Source organism: Ixodes scapularis, unplaced genomic scaffold, assembly GCF_016920785.2.
Source record: "Ixodes scapularis isolate PalLabHiFi unplaced genomic scaffold, ASM1692078v2 PGA_scaffold0__279_contigs__length_252992795, whole genome shotgun sequence".
Lineage (NCBI taxonomy): Eukaryota > Metazoa > Arthropoda > Arachnida > Ixodida > Ixodidae > Ixodes > Ixodes scapularis.
The window spans coordinates 162,878,634-162,894,599 of record NW_024609835.1 but is presented as its reverse complement, the minus strand read 5'-3'; the positions used below and the strand labels follow the sequence as shown (position 1 = coordinate 162,894,599).

Below are 15,966 nucleotides of genomic sequence, written 5' to 3'. Positions count from 1 at the left end.
TGTACTTCGTGTTGTTTTAGCCGTGAATTCTAATTTAAAAAAGCTGAGATTACATCCCTTGTGTTCGTTTCATTAGCTAGTGGTAACGTAGGAAAAATTTAAGTGTGATTTTCTTAGGACAAAAACAAAAAGAACCAAATGAAGTATGAGTGCGGTATACGGTGCGTTATTATAAATTTGATTGGGGAGGTATGCCTAATTTATGATAAATCGTGTTGTTTTTTGACAAGTATAATTTTATCTGGTTGTTTAACACACTCGTAACCAGGGCTGGGCAGAGATACCTGAAAAAGAAAAAAAACTTTTGAATCATGGCGATCGGCAGTTGCGTCAGCTCTGCACAAGCACCAACAATTTACGGCGCCCACAACAATGTTGGGGAACAGAGTGCCGGTTCTTTAAGCGCAGCTGAATTAGTGGCTTTAGACTAAAGTTCAGCTCAAACAAACTATAGTCAAAATAAATATGTAGGATAATTATTAAAATAAAACAAAACATTTACCCTTTGTGAGGTGAAGTTTGAAATTGGACGTGAACGTCCTACATCTCGAAATAATGTTCGTAACTAATTGGCAGTCTGCCTTTAACGTAGAGCCGTGATAACCAAGCGGATCTTCAACAATGGTGGGAAAACTTTGCATCTGGGATAGAACGCAATTCTCTCTCAGATATATTCGCGCCTTTCTCGCAAAAATAAATGAAGCTCTAAATTTGTTACATCTCCTCCCAGATCACATGGACACGTCTTGTTCAATCCGGGGACCTCTTTCAGTAGTGATTGTTTTTGTTAAAATCGGTAGTCTGGTTTACGTAAAACTAAGAGCTACGATGCTACCGTGCTTTCTTCCTGCTATGTGAAACTTATGTTTTGTAGTGGCCTCGGGGTGGGTTGGTCGGTGTGCTATTTGGCGGTTCAATCCGCGCGGCTGGGGGGTAGTGGCTTTCGGGAACCTGACGTCTGGGACACGCCTAACGGCTATCGGCAAGTTCGTCCTTGTAAATATGAGAGTGTCTTCAAATTCTATATGAGGAACGTTTTGGGGAGTTGGAATGATGTTGCACGAACATCGGTCACTTCCGGGTTTGTGGGGTGGCGAATACTGTCCTTTTGCATCTGTATGTTGTGCTTTGCAATGTCGATGGGTACCTTTTGCCGAATTCGGGCATCTGGCGATTCTGAGAAGGGCAACCCAGAAGTGCAGTGAGGGTGATGTATGTTAATCGCTTGGGTATATAGAAGCAAAAGAGAAAGAGACCCCGTTGATTGATAGCTTTGGTATGAAACAGCGAGGTGTTGAAGGCGGGTGAGAGAGAGAAGAATTTAAGTGGAAGAATGCAACCAGATATCTGGGGGATGGGGTGAAATATCCAGAAAGTCAGTAAAGAGAATCGGCCCGGGGCGGATTGGTTTGCGATTGTATCGCGATACCAGCAACGCGTAGGAAAATGTATTCCGATGCAGATATAAAAACCGATTCAAGAAATGTATTGCGAATATAAGTACAAAATATATTTCTAAAATACCATCGAATACATTTGTATCGCAATATTGCTCAACCCTGCTAACGAACAGAAAGATCCCATTAATGCGGAAAAAAACACTAAATTCATAGCCTCTGAAAGTCCTTAGCAATAGCAACACTGATTTCGCTTTACTATCAAATACTTCTAAAAAGCAAAAAAAAAAAAAAAGAAACAGAAAAAGAACTCACTTGATCTAAAAGGCACGGACTCTACAAAACGCAGCTGGTGTATAAAAGCCTGATTGGTTTTCGGATTATACTTTAGAGGTGCACCTTTTGCTCGTCAAAAAGAATTGGCTTTTTGTGTTTTTTTTTTCTGAGGCAGATTTAGAAGGCTGTGGAAAAACTTGTGGGTGTGAAACAAGTACGCCTGTGCAGGGACCCTTTTGTCCCACATTTTAGACCGTTTGAAATATATATCTATTTTTGTCACTTTTTTATAAATGTAATTACGAAACACCCTGATACGTGTAAAATAAGGAACAGGCAAACACAAAGTCCCAGTGTGTCCTTTTGGTGCCATTTTTTTTTATTGTGTATTTATGTTCGGACCGTACTTAAGGGCTTCATTCTTTGAGACTTAGTGTATGTCTGGTATCTTTTTGGATTATGATGAAACACATAGTTGGCGTTTTTCGTACTTATGTTCAATTTACACCAGTTTCTTTGCGCACTTACTTCTTCTTTCTCAGTACGCTGCAACCATACGAAAATATGTAAATCTGGGCCTACCTTGCTGCAGGTGGAACAACGTATACAGCTTGCCATAGAGGGTTAGAAACGAAAAAACATCAATTATTTCATTGAATCCTCAAATTCAGCAATTATCACTAACCGAGGGTGCAAAGGTAGATTATTTCATTTTTAAAAGGTGACGATTTCGTAGTCGTTCAGCGTTAGCGAAAAATTAAAAAAAAATATAGTTTGGGTTCCAATAATCCTGGTCAAAAGAGAACAAAGTCCAATTATCCCAGAACAAAACAAAATTCATAGCTCATCCATAAAATCCACGCAACTGCAATTGTTGACGTTCTGCTTGTCCGGTTTACGACTGGCTCATATCTCGTTGGCGACGTTGCCGACGTTGCCGACAAAGAAGCATTGCAGATTCTGGATATTCTAGACGCTCTCAACAGTGGAAATTATGCCCAAGCGTGGTGTCTATTTTCAGTATTATGGCCTCATCAGATCAGTCTCTTGCTTTTATTCCGACGCTGTGCTGATTAAGTATATAGCTTATGTTGAAATAAATAAGAGAGGTTAGGTGCTAATACAAAAAAGTGGTCAACTAAGTGGCCAAGCAAAACAAAGAAACAGGTAATGCTCGCTTTGAAGACCATAGCGAAAAATCTGCCAAGCGTTGAATTCAGGATTTATACTTACTTATTTGTCGACACGAGCAGGCCCAGCATTTATGCTCCGAATACCGAGGACCTGGTCACATAGAGAAGAAGTCCAGAGGCGAAACACAATGCAAAACATTGTGGTTCATCACATCAAGCCAATGGGTGCCTTAATACTGGCAGTCGAAAGTGCACCAACTGTTGTGGTCTACGTCCCGCTGAATATGCGGGCTGCAAAATGCATGTTTTAGATTTTTCAAATACAAGATAAATTCCCTGTAGCTCCAGAAAGGCTCACCTTGCAGGTTTTGCCTAAAAGGGATATTTCCAGAGATATAACGCATAACGCACCAGTAAATGTTTTTTGAAAATCGAAATTTGCTTCACTCAAGTAAAAAGGCACACATTTTGTCGAGTTTGTTTATACAGCAGTATGATGAAGATTAAGAGTCACACTTGTTAACTTCCGCTGTACAAAGAAACCAAAACAACCCTGAAAAACCTGGTCAACTCAATGAAGAACACTTGCCACCAAATATTGTTTATGAATAAATGCTAGCATAAACATCATATTCGCGTCATATAATAAAAAACTGAGCAAGACTGCCACTATTGAAGTGATGCCGGAAAAAAAGAACTTCGGGCGTTTTATTTATGTTGTCTGGGAAACGAAATTGCCATGGCAAAATCTTAAATTTTACGCGCAATTGAACTCAGCAGAGCTCAAAGGGATGCTGAACCGAAATCTGGCTTCCCCAAAACACGCACCAAAAGCGTGCAACGGGATGCTACAAATACCAAAACATCACTCATACAACGATGTCTCGAACGCATGACCGTATTTTTCAGAAAAAGAGGCGCATTTGGCAGGAATGTTGACGTCATGTTTCTCCGAGAAGGAGAGGGAACGGCCTCGCTTCTTCTCCGCCTCGCGGCCTTGAGGGAGCGAAGGGAAGAGAGGAGGAAACTAGGTATCTTGACGGTCACGCGCCTCGTCGGCCTGGTTCAATCTCGACTTCTTTTTCCAAAAATACGGCCGTCCATTTGAGATATAGCCTTACTAGTAGTGTTGTAGGGATTGTAGCGTCCCGCCTACATCTCCAGCATTGTTTTTTCTTTTAAATCCAAATTACGGTTCGCCATCCCTTTAAAGTTAAACTCGCATAATTAAAGCTATATATATCACGTTTAAAGATTCTAGCAATCGTTCTTTCATGAGTTGTACTAACGACTCATGCGGACACAGTCTCCATCAATATGCGGGTGTGTAGTCGCTACCAATGTTTCGGAATGGGCACCCCCCTTCCATTCCAATTCCATTCCTGGGAATTAGAGTTTTCGATAATTCCATTCCTTTCAACTCAACTCCTTGCCTCCTACAAGGAAAAACAGGATATTCTGTCTAACGCCAAAAAGTTCAAGGGATCAAACTACAGTGTAGACCAAGATTACTCGCCGAAAACCCATGAAATTCGAAAGAAACTTTGGGAATATGCTAAAACAAAAAAAGCGGATAGTGGCAACCGTGTAAAGCTAAACTTTGATAAGCTCATCGTAAATGATAAAGTGTTTACATGGGATACGGAAATAGAACAAGTTGTTCCTGTCAAAAAAGACTGACGCCCCACGAAAAAAGGAAAAAAAGAAAAGCGCGTTCATCGTGACCTAGTTGCTGTTGTAATAAACTGTAGAAGCATCGTAAATAAAGTTGACGAATTGGCAGGCTTAATCGACTCAGTAAAGGCTGATATCGTGTTCGGAACCGAATCATGGCTAGACGCTTCCATAAGTGATAGCGAAGTCTTTCCGAAAGGGTTTGTTTCTTATCGAAAAGATAGGTCACGCCTCGGCGGGGGCGTTTTCTTGTTGGTTCATTCATCGCTGAGATCATCCCCACTCGAACTTGGTCATGACGCTATTGAATCAATCTGGTGTACAGTCACGTTACCTGGTAGCTCTTCCTATGTTCTTGGATCGTATTACCGACCACCGAATTCGGATCTTAGTATAATCCGATCGCTATACGACATTGTTTCTGAGGCCTCAAACCAAATTATTCTCCTTGCGGGAGACTTTAATTTGCCTGACTTAGAGTGGAGGGATGGCACTTGTGTATGCACGATTGGTAGCCGAAATAATCTTGAAATGAAAAACATTGTGGATACGTTTGGGCTTCAGCAGTATGTGAGTGAACCAACAAGGAATAATCACATTTTAGACCTCTTGTTTTGTAGCTCTCCCTATCTTATTAACACCGTTAATATTATCCCTGGTATCAGTGACCATCACGCTGTTGTGGCAAATATCCAAACTGAAATCAAACGAGTAAATTCATGCGAATCGAGGAAAGTCTTTTTCTTTGAGAAGGGCAATTACTCTGGGTTTTCTGAAGAGCTTCTCGACCGCCTTCCCGTATTTGAGTGTCTTTCTGAGGAATATGATGTCCATAATTTATGGGATGTTTTCAAGAAAATGTTGCTTCAATTAACGGATAAATATGTTCTCTGCATAGATTCTAGAAAGCTAAAAAAACGAAGAAAACCATGGGTAACTTCAAGTACTCTTAGGATAATTAAAAAGCGAAGGAGAGCATTTGATATATATAAGAAGACCAAAAGTAGTAATCACCTTGAAAAACTGGCTGAGCTTACGCGTGAATATAAAAGGAGCATAAAGGGTGCTAAGAAACAATATCTTAATACACTCAATGACAGATTAAAAACCAACCCCAAGCTTTTCTGGAAGTATTTAAAGGGATGTGGATCGGATGCAGTAGGAATAAGTGAAATTACATATAATCAACAGACAGTTTCGGATGATACAGAAAAAGCAACGTGCTTCAATAATTACTTTCGGTCTGTCTTTTTGCCCAAACACAACTATGTTAATCCATCCACTGTTAGTGCGGTGGAATTAATGCAGCCAGTTGAGCTTGGCATGAGTGGTATTGAGAAGGCGTTAAAGAACATAGATGAAACAAAAGCAACTGGACCGGATGGCATTTCTCCGCGTGTACTAAAGCGATGTGCTTACCCAATTTCGGTTTACCTTTATTTAATTTTTCCCAAGTCATTGGACACAGGACTTTTGCCAGATGACTGGAAGGTAGCTCATGTCGTCCCTATCCATAAGGGGGGGCCAAAAAAAGACGTCGTAAATTATAGGCCCATTTCATTAACTTCCGTCTCATGCAAAGTCATCGAACATATTTTATATTCAGAGGTAATCGGTCATATGATAAGAAACAACTTGCTGATTAATGAACAACATGGTTTTCGTAAGGGGTTTTCATGTACTACGCAACTTGTTGAATTTTATCATGACCTTGCATCTGATGTCGATGAGGGAGGGCAAATAGATTGTATATTCTTGGATTTTAGAAAAGCGTTTGACACGGTCTCACACTCACTTCTTCTCAACAAACTAAGAATGTTAAATCTAGACTCGGCTGTGCTTAGATGGATAGAAAATTACTTGTTCCAGCGTCGTCAATGCGTAGTACTGAATGGCAAGAAATCTGGTTACGTTGATGTAACATCAGTAGTTCCACAGGGCTCTGTCCTGGGTCCACTTTTGTTTTTAATTTATATTAATGATATTTCTGTTGGAATTTCCTCTTGTATTCCACTTTTTGCTGATGATTGTGTAGTGTATAGAAAGATTAAGAGTTCAGATGATGTCGCCCAGTTGCAAGCAGACCTTGATCGTATTCAAAGTTGGTGCTCTACGTGGAAAATGAATTTAAATCACAAAAAGTGTGTTAACCTTTGTTTTACAAAGAAAAGGAAACAAATTGAATCTCAGTATTTTATAAATAATAACCCTATAAACAAGGAACTTACTTACAAATACTTGGGTGTCATATTGTCATCTGACTGTTCATGGAATGCCCACATAGAGGAAGTAGTCTTAAAAGCTGGCAGGGCAATGAATTTTATCCAACGTAACTTAAAATGCTCACAACCTAACTTAAAGACAACTGCTTATTTAACATGTGTTAGACCCATTTTAGAGTATGCATGTGCTGTCTGGGATCCAGCCCAAAAAACGTTGATAGATAAGCTGGAGAAAATACAAAACAGGGCGGCTAGGTTTGTTCTTGGACGATACGGGAGGAAAGAAAGTTGTACAGAAATGAAAAAAATGTTAAACTGGGAACCACTTTCCGTACGTCGGGAAAAACTGCGACTAAAATTTTTATACTCAATAGTTAAAAACAAAACGGGAATAAATAGCGAGACTTACTTAAAAGAACCCTATTATGTTTCTAGTCGTAATGATCATAGTCTTAAAATTAGAGAGTACCGCGCTAGGACATGCATGTTTGCAAACTCCTTTTTTGTACGAACAATTGCACAGTGGAATCGGCTGTCTGAAGAGCAAGTGTGCTGTTTCAATGAAGACGTGTTCTTTTCATCCTTGTAACCCCCCCTGCTGTAACGCCCTCGGGCACTGCGGGGTAATCATTGAATAAAGAATAAAGAATAAAGAATGGGGACACTGGACCCATTCCCACTCCTGGAATGGCTGAATTGTTCCATTCCATTCCTCTAATTCCTAAACGTTAAAAGTGTCACTTGACAGCTGTATTAAGTTGCAGAGTTGGGCAGAAATATTCAAAAATCTATTTGGAAATACAAATACTGGAATGGATGAAAATAGTTGCTAAGATACTGATACTCAAGCCTCAAATATATCTGTAAAAATGTATCGCGATACGTATCCGAAACACATTTTAAAAAGAGGAAAAATTTTTTTGGAAATACATATAGAAGAATACATTTTAGAAAGGGCCGAAATATAAATACTGATAATGCAATACATTTTTCAAATTTCTTTGAGACGCCAAGTGAGATGAGGCTCTAAGTTTGAAGCAAAAGTTTTTCTTTTTTTTTGGCCCCGAAATTACTTTTCCGCAGGCTTGGCACTTCGCCTTGAAGGTATTGGTTCCGGACGAAGAGTCCTTAATGGGTTTAAAAAACGTTCCATCAAGGACTGACCCTCGGTCCCTTTCCTGGCATCTTGTCTGACTGATCAGTGATGCGAAAAGACTTCGACCTCTAAATAAATTCCTTCAAAACATCACCACTTTCCTATGCAATAAGGGCGTCCTTGTCAGCACTGGGCACATGACGTCACTGTGGGATGAACTAGTATACTTGAACCTGTAGGTGTTGCCTTGAACATGAAACTTTACCCACGCTGCTGTATGAAAGGACAATACGTACTTTCGTTGTAAGTGAGCTCGTTGAAGACCATGCAGGCAGTTGCATTTGGAATTTTCAAGAAAAGTGGACCACCTGAAGCATCTTGAAGCACATGTCTTATCTTCCGTTACGGTTGAAAAATTGAAAACTTGATACGGTGGCATGCCTGTTCTGATGGTCCTTCCTGCCGACTCTCCGCCTCCAACGCATGAATGGCAGTCTTCAAGTTTCGCCTAGCATCATTCAAACAGAAACCTCGTTGATTGCAACCTGAGATGGCCGGCACAGGTGTGAGCTCTCCAAGAAACAGCGCGCTCGAGACGAGTCGCAGGAGTACGAAGTCTGGGTCGGCACAGCGAGGCCACGTCTGGCCTCCTTCCTGGGTATCGGGTCACCAGAGCAGCGGGTCACGTTCACGTCGGCTGATGACATACCCTTGAGCCGTGCAATATTACAGGCGCAGACGCATTCGGATATGTATTGAACTTCACTGGTGAAAGGGGCCACCGCCCCCTTCCCCCCTCTGTTCTCTGCTTTGATGCTTGTTTTTTGTATTGCATTTCTTTTTTTGCGTATAAGTCTGTTAGGCCCTTACGCGGGTTTGCAGTATCCCCCTCATTTTATTTCTGAACAACTGACTCCCTGACTGGCTCGGTACAGCTGAACGCAAAAAAATAAATGAATAAATCAATAAATAAAATATAAAGAACGTGGTCGATTCCATTCCCTTTTCGTTCCGGGCAAAAAACATTCAATTCCATCCCCATTCCATTCCCCTTAACGCTGCCGCCATTCCATTCCCATTCCATTCCGGGGTCGCGAAAATGCGGAATGATTTCGGAATCTTTCCAACTCCGGAGTGGCAACTCCGCAACACTGGTCGCTACTAGTCACTCGTTAGGACACGACAGGCGCTGTCACTCATTGCAACAAACCAAAGCGCGCGATGTCCGCTGCCCTTCGCTGCTTGTGCCACGGACCCGCGCTCACTTCGTCAGGGGAGCCAGAACATTCACGAGCTCTGCACGATAAACACTCAAGCAGCAGCCGACCGGCACTGCAGCACCTTGCAGAGGCGCCCTTCCGAATGAACGGGAGACGGCGCATTTTTCGGGTACTCTGTTCCGCTCCACGAAGTGCCGGGCAGCCGGAACGCACCACCGTGTTTCTGGACGTTATAATGTTTGATTATAATGCAATTAAATGCAGAGGTGCAAGCGAACTGGACAAGAATGACGAAAATAATCCCTGGAGAAGGGGAACAATGTGGACAAAGGACAAACACAAATCTCCAAACACAGCTAGGTGTCTCGTGCACGACGGAAAAATCCGCCTGGTCCGGGAATAGAAATGGAAAGGTCCCGGGTTCGATACCCAGACCAGGCGGATTTTTTCGGTCGCGCACCAGTCACCTAGTTGTGTTTGGAGATTTGTGTTTGTCCTTTGCCCCCCTTGTTCTCCTTTTCCAGGGTATATTTTCGTCATAATGTTTGACGTTGTGGTGTCAAATTTCTTAACGAGGCTGATGATGTTTCCTGCCCACTTTGTCGGCTTGTCATCTAGTCTTAGGAGCATATACGTAGTGATAGAATCTACATAGGCAACCTCTGCCGCTTTGTAAACATGCCTATATTTTCAATTATCCAAGGGTGACTAGAACCGGAGGTAGGAGAATCAGAGGCCTATTATCTGCAACTGGTTGTTAAGATTAAAAAAAAAAGCACGATTTAATTATACAGTTGTTTTAAAGGTGGCAACGTATGTTCGAAGAAGCAGCCAAAAATCGTGCGGCAATCTGAATACCAAGTGCTCGTACCGCACTTTTAAAAACAAAATTCACTCGCGTCTAATGTCCGGCATCGGAGGTGTGCTCTTGACTTTATGTGCGATTTAGGTACAAAGCCTATAGCGGGGATTGGTTGTGTTATGATTTTAGGGAAATTATTTTTCCAGCTCTGACGTTTGTACGATTTTCTCGGGTTTGTCTTATGTACACGTGTCCCAGCCTCAATTGTTTTATTCATCATTCGTTCTGTATTACATGAAAAAAACACTGAAATACCGTATTCGCACGAGTAATAACCGCCCTTCCACAAACAAGGCCCTCGTATCTAATTTCCTGCAGAGCACAGACGGAGTCATTCATTGCGGGCTGAAAAAAAAAATGCATTGGATCACGAGGTGGAGAACACGATTTTTTGTAAAAAATGTCTTCTGCCCAGATAGCACTTTTGCGTGAAGACGATACATCTGTCCCGTAAATCGCCGTGATTTTCCTGCCGATTGCGGTGATTCGCTGTCTCCGTGCCCTCGAGAAAGCAGACTCACAGGCTTTGTTCATGTACAGCGCGACTATTATTCGAGCAAATGCGGTAAATAAGGGGACACTGAAGAGTTTTAGGGAACCAAAATGGAACCCGGTCAACAGACTAAACAAGTCGGCACATCACATCGGGAGGTCGGACCGGTCGTTTTCCGTGGAACGGCTTTTATAGAACCGCGTTTGCAGACGACCTACAGATGATCGGTGCAGGTCGCGCCCTCTGGCAACGAAAATGTGCAATGGCTTTGTCAAATATGTAAAAAGGGGCATGTTTTTTTTTTAAGAGATTAGCAATTTTAGTCTTTCTTTTGTAATTTCAAATAACTGAAGGAAAAACATTTCTTTTTTCAATATTAGCCTGAAGACAAATTTTTGGAACTCAGCATAGTTTGTCCTCTTTTGCAAGAATTGACCCCGTAAGTGATGGCGTAAGAAAATGGTGTCTGGGTCCAAACAAACCGTTGCTAGGGACGTAGCTATGGACTAATGCATGGAGACTCGCCACGAGGCTAGATTTTCGCTTACAAGTAAGTAAATAATTTTTTGTAAGCAACCTAACTTCTTGATATCTAATTATGAAGATGTTCTTGCCATCTCAGCGCGCATTGCAACGCTAAAAGCAATTTCTGAAGTATTCCACTCCGCTCTGCTTTGGTAGCAGACGACACAAGCAACACGAGCAAGTGCATCGCCATGGCCGTAGAGGCCTCCACGATGCGCGTTTTTTTTTCTGCGAAGAACCCAGCTTAGTTCAGAGGGGCGAAAATTCTGTAAAATCAAACTACGTCCTGCAGATAACTTACGACGACGACCTGAGGTGCATTACTAGTGTAGTGCAGGCCAGCATGAGAAACAAATCGTACGCCGTCGAGGTAAGTCGTTTGCTAACATGATTATTATTGAGGTTGTCAGGTTATTAAAAAATTGCATGTCTATCGCAATTTCGCATTTTTTTATACATTAAATTTAGTGGATGTGCTCTTTCGGTGAATATCCCCATCGAACCCGCGATGAAAGTACAATCTGTAATAAACTCACCTTATTTTTTATATCCAGTTCTTTTGCTTTTTGGGGTTTCGCAGAAATCTGAAGAAGCTGCAAGAACCTTTCTCCACGCGATGGTTACAACCAGGCACGAAGCACCCTCCAATAGCGCGAGTCCGCAAACAAAATTTGGGATCTCTACCGATCGCCTGAAAGGCTTTTCTCACGGGTGCATTGCGATCTTTTAGCAGACGATCATCTCGATCGACGCCCGGACTTTCGATAAACCATATTGGCATCGCACCGTGCTATGAATTCTTATAAGTGTATGAAATTCATTATATTTCAAACAAATGGAATATCTGCATTTCATCTTTATTAACCCGATTCAGACGCCGGCGCCGGCTTGGCTGGCGGGCGTGTGGCAGATGGCATTCTTGCATTCGTCGTCTGCTGCAGGCATCTTTAGAACCGGAAGTTGGAGTCGTAAATGTTCCAGAAAACAAGCGATTACCGGTACACTTCTGTCGAAACATATATGACATTAAGGCTTTCTATATCTGATTTTTAGAAGTTTGAAACCTACTCCCGATTCTTAAACGGTCGGGTTTTCGTAGCGCAACCTAGCCACATGTATTTGTCCACAACAACGACCCTAGCAACGGTTTCTTTGGACCCATGACGTCACACTTACGGTGTCAGTGGAGGCGCTAAATGTGGCGGCGTCCCCACCGTTACGGAAATGTTCGTCTGTTAAATGAGCAAACGATCTTCGGGGAAATCATGGCGTTAGAAGTTTTTGACGATGAGTTTTAACTTAACTCTAATTAAGAAAAAAAAAAACTTCTAACAAGTTTTTTTTTTTATTGAGCTACCCTAACAAGGAGGAGATGTTGACGGCGAGCCTAGGGACGTTCGACCTCGTGTCGATGGATGAAGTGGACGCCAACAGATTCCATAAAGCCGACGTAGCTCATCTTCGCTCCGTGCTGCAAATCCCGGATACCCTGACCACTACAGATAGGGTTTGAAACTGTATCGCAGGTGCCTTCGTCGAAATGGGAGGGTGACGCAACGAAGTGAGCTATGTCACATCATAGTAAACTGAGACAAACGAACAAGCCTTGGTGTCTCGTTCACTTTTCATTTGTTTTCTGTTTTATTTGTCGTGAATTCAACTTGATATACATACCGCCACCGTGACATTTTTTTTAGACACAACCACGAGTGCCTTTGTTCACGTTTCAAGCTTCAGTAAGCTTCTTTTCAGAGCGAAACAACCGTTCTATAAACGAGACGAGACGCTTCTGATATCAGCCGTTTTGACCACACGATCGCAGCTTACGGTTCGCACACTAGAGGATAATACTATAATTTAGAACGTCATCATGGTGAGATAGAGCGAATACGCAGAATGGACACGAGTGCTGCGTCAGTGCTCGGCTGGGCCCCGTGTCCAATCGTAGCGTCGAAGGACGTTCGGCATCGAGCTCGGGTCGCATTGCTGAGTTGGCGCCAACCGACTCTGATGAAACGCTACGGAGGGAAATTGGGGCTTTCGGAGGCATTCAAACTACCACATGGTGTTGCTACGGCCTTGTGACTAGGCATTGTAACTAGGTTTAAGATGAATTTTTTGTACAGTCTCAGAGACGTGCAATAGAATTGTGATCCTCGTAAACCTAGCACATTGTTGTTGTATTTTCTCCTAAATGCTAGGAGACGTAAAACGTTCAACCCTTGGAGACGAAGCACCCGCGATGCTGCCACGCGCAGATAATAAATAGTTTGCGCAACTCGTCGTGTTTATCAACTCCTCGGACAGGAGGAAAAGAGGAAAAGAGGTAGGGGGGGGGGGGGGGCGCCCCCCCTATGGCGGCGTCTGTTCGGGATGCATTGTGCTCGGCGAATGACTTAGCCCTCGTAATTAATAACAACCTAAGTAATGAACTCCCCGAGCTGCCCCTGCTTTCGCTGGCTACCGAGCAATCGACCAGCGCGCTCCTTTGCTAGAAGCTGCCACCGAAGTATCTGTCAGGAGGAGCCAGCAGCTTCCCGCAAGTACTTTTTGTGTCTGCGGTACACCCCCCGCTCTAGCAATGTCATTACTCTTCGGAAGGATTGTTGTCGCCTCTCTTTTCTTTCCTTTCTACTGCCGTTTCTTTTTCTCCTTGTTTTTGTTTCATAGATATTGCGCATTGCTTTATATGTTTTTGCGGTCTCATGGTAGGGAATTCGTGTTTCTAAGCGCCAATATCAAGTGAATGGCGCAAACCCGGGCTACTCCAAATTTGATAATTACGATCAATATTACTACTTTACTCTACAACCGGTTACTCAAATATAAATTGCTGCCAAACAAAAAAAATATTTACGAGTGTGCGATGCTATATCAGAAAGTAATCTGACTATTTCTATTTAATTGCTCATTGAAATTTACACATAGAGTCGTTAGCTATAATTTCGCAGCACTGGCGTCACAACAAAATATGATGTCTATTCTTTAGCGCTATTGCTTGCAATTTATCTTTCCTTTTGATAACGTTCTGATTTTTTAACAAAAAATTAAAGATTTTTAAAAATTTTCCTTAATGGCGAATTAGAGCGTTGCTCGCTGACTTCAGAGAAGATTGAACAGGGGTGGCTGGTTGACCTTTTTAATTTGCTTCATAATTTTACATGTTATTTTCCCATGTCCTAAATAAGAACAATCATAATTATCTTCACTTAGACAAAAAGGTGTAGTCGCAAAAAACCCTACATCGCATAGACGTGGAAAGTCGCATTTGCTTGCTTAACCGGAGGGTTCAAATTAGGGGATTAATAACAGAAGTTATGCTTTTAAGTGAGTATCTGAATTTTTGGGCACAATCTATGTGTACTTACCAATACAAAAAAAATATTTTTATTGTTTATTATATTAAAAACAAATTATAAGAAATATAAATGTCGGTTGTTTGGCTGTTTTCCCTGAAATATGCAGGCCTGCATTTCAGGAAATAATTTAGTCAGAAACGTCAAAATTATTTCAATACCCTACTTATAATTTGAAGTAAATTCACTAAAATTCAAATGTACAAGGGTGGTCCGATAAGTACTTAGCCTACAAAAGAAAAACGAAAATTTTGGAAAAGTGGCAATTTATTTTTCAATATAGTCTCCTTTTAGTTCGATACACTTGACCCAGCGATGCTCTGACTTCTTTAACCCGTCGGAAAAATACGTTTTCTCGAGGTCTGCAAAGTAGGCTTCCGTGGCGGCGATGACCTCCTCATTCAACGGAAATTTCTGCCCGGCGAGTGTCTTTTCCAAGTTTCGAAACAAAAAGAAGTCGTACGGGGCCAAATCTGGAGAATACGGTAGATGGCGCAGCAGTTCGTAGCCCAATTCGACCAATTTGGCAGTGGCGAGGGCGGAGGTGTGAACCGGTGCGTTCTCATGGTGGAAGAGCACTTTTTTCTTCGTCAAATGGGGCCGTTTTTTCTGCAATTCGGTGTCGAATCGGCCCAATAATTTGGCATAGTACATCCCTGTGACCGTTTTTCTTTCTCCAGGTAGTCGATGTAGATCACACCTTGTGAATCCCAAAAACGGTGACAATCACCTTTCCGGCCGATAGGACAGTCTTCGCCTTCTTCGGAGCACGTTCGCCGGGTGAAGTCCACTGTTTCGGCTGTTCCTTGGTCTCTGGTGTGTAACAGTGGATCCATGTTTCGTCGACGGTCACGAAACGACGCAGAAACGCCTTGGGGTTGTTCTTAAACAGCGTCGAACACTGCTCAGAAGTGGTCTCACGGTTGCGCTTGTTGTCCGGAGTGAGCAAACGCGGCACCCATCGCGCCGACAGCTTTCTCATGCCCAAAATTTTATGTAGGATGTAACCCACACGGTCTTTTGAGATGCCTACTGTCTCAGCTATCTCGCGCACCTTCAATTGGCGGTCTCCCAATACGAGATTGCGGATTTTTGTCACATTATCCTCCGTGGTACTGTTTCGGGGCACCTGGGCATGACTCATCAAAAACCGACAAGCGACCACGTTAAAACTCGTTGAATCAATTTTTGACGGTCACCATCAAAGAAGAGTCACCGTACAGAGCATCCAAGCGCTCTTTGAATTCCACTGCGCGATTTCCCTTCCAGAAACAAGAATCAAATCACCGACCGATATAGCTCTTTTTCCATTTTTCTAGAATTCGCGGACACGCCCACTTCCACATGGGGTCAAAACAAAATTACGAGACCGACTCGGTTGAAATTTTAGTAGTATCCGTCTACGAGAATGTAGTACTACACTTAAGAACAAAACGAGCGTGTTGGTAACGGTAATTAGACATGAGGAAGATACATAGAAAGGGGAGACGGACAACGAAGACTTCCAACTAGCAACAGCATTTATTGACCCGAAGTTTGCATATATAGGTGAAGGAGGGGAGGGTGAAAGACGCTACACTGGAAAGCAACTAGCAACAACTAGCAACAACAAATGTTGCTGCTACTAGCAGCAACTACTTCCAACTAGCAACAACAAATGTTGTTGCTAGTTGGAAGTCTTCGTTGTCCGTCTCCCCTTTCTATGCATCTTC

General features: G+C 42.4%; 1 pseudogene; it reads right to left on the bottom strand.

Moving 5' to 3' along the window:
* Nucleotides 1-200: 200 nt before the first annotated feature.
* Nucleotides 201-15,423, bottom strand: LOC121837670 (annotated as a pseudogene).
* Between the last annotated feature and the right edge of the window lie 543 nt (nucleotides 15,424-15,966).